Here is a 2485-nt window from a genome sequence, read left to right as displayed (position 1 = left end):
TCTTGCTAGCCCAAGCGAACTGAGGTGGCCCCATCACCAATGGCATAGAATAGATCAATAAAAGTAATGATCAAACAGTGATTCTGCAATGAAGTGTAATATGTGGCCAATATCACCCCAAATAAAAATGGTCATTTACTTCATGGCTGTTTGTGGGACATTACTGCATGCAAGTTGACTGCCGTGTTCGCCCACAAAATACACCATCACTCCACTTTACAGTACATCCCGTGAAGTGCTTTGAAATGTCCTCCTGACATGAAAGGAGCTATATTAAATGTAAGTATTATTATTGTTACACTAGATTTAAGTAGAGCCTATGAATAATATATCCTATGTTTGCTTTCCAAACTAATAATACATCGCTGATCTTATTGATCTTAAAAGCCTTATTTGTGTTTGCTTTTCCAACTAACAATATATCTCTAATTTTTCATTACATTTGTAAATATTTATCTGTGGCTTAAAACACTGACCTTTTCTCTTTACCAGAAATTGCTGCAATAAGTCTTACCAGAAAGTATTGTTCTCCCTGAAAAAGCATCTGCTGTTCCAGTTGGTGCGAGTTGGTATTATTGATTGTCTTCAGTGTGTTCATCCCCAATCTCCGCTTCACTCTGACCTCTGCGACAATGTGATCAGTAACACATATTACATAACTTAATTAACATGATACAGCCATGCATGGTCTGAAGTCAAGCATCCTCTGGCAGGCTGATGCTCTCACAGTCAACTTTAATACTAGGGGTGTACTCCATTCTTATTGATGTATGGATGTGACAGCCAATAGGGCATCACTTTTATTCTTTTCTTGTAGAAACTGCATCTATTTAATTAAAATAATTAGTAAAACAATTAGTTAAATAGATGTAGGAGTCCTGTAGCTCATTGGTTAGAGCACTTGCCTGTCAAGCGAGAGACCTAGGTTCGATTCCTGGCAGGACGAAATGTTGGGCAAGTTTCCTTACTCCACATGCCTTTATTTACCTAGCAGTAAGTAGGAACCCGGTTGTTAGTCGATTGGTGGATTACTTTTCCGTGGGTACTAATTCCTTAAAACAATAATAAATTGGTCACTCAATCCATGACACTGGATGTGGGACACTGCTGTGCGCAATTGGCAGCTAGGCTTCACCCACAAAATATACAGTCACTCCACTTTACAGTATATTCTGTAAAGCGCTTTGAGACATCTCGACGAAATAATAAGGCAATATATCGAATGCAAGGATTATTATTATTATAACTATTGTTAGTTACAGAAGGATTTTTTATAGCAGTTACTCTACTTATATATGAAGTGGTGTGAAATTTCTCTTAAATACATCAGGATATAGATTATCTACGAGTGGCGTAGATTACTCGTGTTTCATCCTTGTATTGCGCTTGGTTGAGGATCAGTCTATCAGTCCTGGTCACACTGAGAGTAACTTGATATGCTAAAGTTAAGTTATTTCATCTTAATGCATACAATTTAATGGAAAACACCCAACTCTAGCAAATAAAAGATGACATGATTGTAAAGTATTTCTGATGATGTAAAGTGAAATATTTGTACAAAAGGTTAACAGCCTCCATTGGGTCATTGCAGTAACTACTATCATTAGTGACATTAGTTCTCAGAATGGTGTGCAAAAGCACCTGAATATTCTGTGTAAATGATGATTTTAGACAGTAGGGAGAAATTCCACCTGGGCCATGACTTATTCTATTTTCTTAGCATTTCAGAGTATCTAGAATTAACAGTTCCTAAACAACCTTAATTTTCAAGCTAGTTTTCTGTAAGTTTCTTTTACAAAATATAGAAAACCAGTTTCAAAGTTAAGCTTGTATTCAATAATTTGACAAATTCTAGGGCGCTCGGAAAAGCTGAGAAAATAGAATAAATCTAGACCTGGATAGAATTTGTTTTGCAAAGGAATCTTGCTCACTGCTGTTGTTCTCTTTAAATGTATTTTCCAGACCCTTTAATTAGTTAATCAGAATAAGATTATTTAATTTCTTGAAATTAATAACTGGTTCTGCCTAATCAATATTTATTGAAACACTCTTAATTTGTGCCAAAAAAGCAGTGGTATGATAATAACTCTCCAACTGTGTACCTTTTATTGTTGCCTGGTGTGACTTATAAAGTTTGAAATTAGTTGGAATGTGTTTCTCATGAGCTACAATTATATTTTTTCAAAGTGTAACATTTATGTAACAGAGATAATAACGCTTTATCACATTTTCGAGACAGCTCAAAGCACTTTACAGAATATACTGTAAAGTGAATTGACTGTTTATTTTGTTATAATTACATGTGGCACATTGTACAAAATGTAATATTCCTGAAACCAGCCCTTTCTTTATTTAGGGAACGTGGTTAAAATACGTATTTAAACAGACAGATAAAATAAACAGTCTTTCCAGCTTCTGAATAATGGTAATACCTAAAGCCGACTGATAACACTTGGATCCGGCCCATCTTAGATCCCTGTTTAGT

General features: G+C 35.3%; 1 non-coding gene across 1 annotated transcript; it reads left to right on the top strand.

The window, feature by feature from the left end:
• The first annotated feature begins 874 nt into the window (after positions 1-874).
• trnad-guc lies at positions 875-946 on the top strand. Its single transcript has one exon. It is a non-coding gene; the product is annotated as a tRNA-Asp (tRNA).
• Positions 947-2485: the final 1539 nt, after the last annotated feature.

The sequence above is a fragment of the Callorhinchus milii genome, unplaced genomic scaffold (assembly GCF_018977255.1).
Source record: "Callorhinchus milii isolate IMCB2004 unplaced genomic scaffold, IMCB_Cmil_1.0 Scaffold3, whole genome shotgun sequence".
Lineage (NCBI taxonomy): Eukaryota > Metazoa > Chordata > Chondrichthyes > Chimaeriformes > Callorhinchidae > Callorhinchus > Callorhinchus milii.
This window is presented reverse-complemented; position numbering and strand designations above follow the sequence as displayed.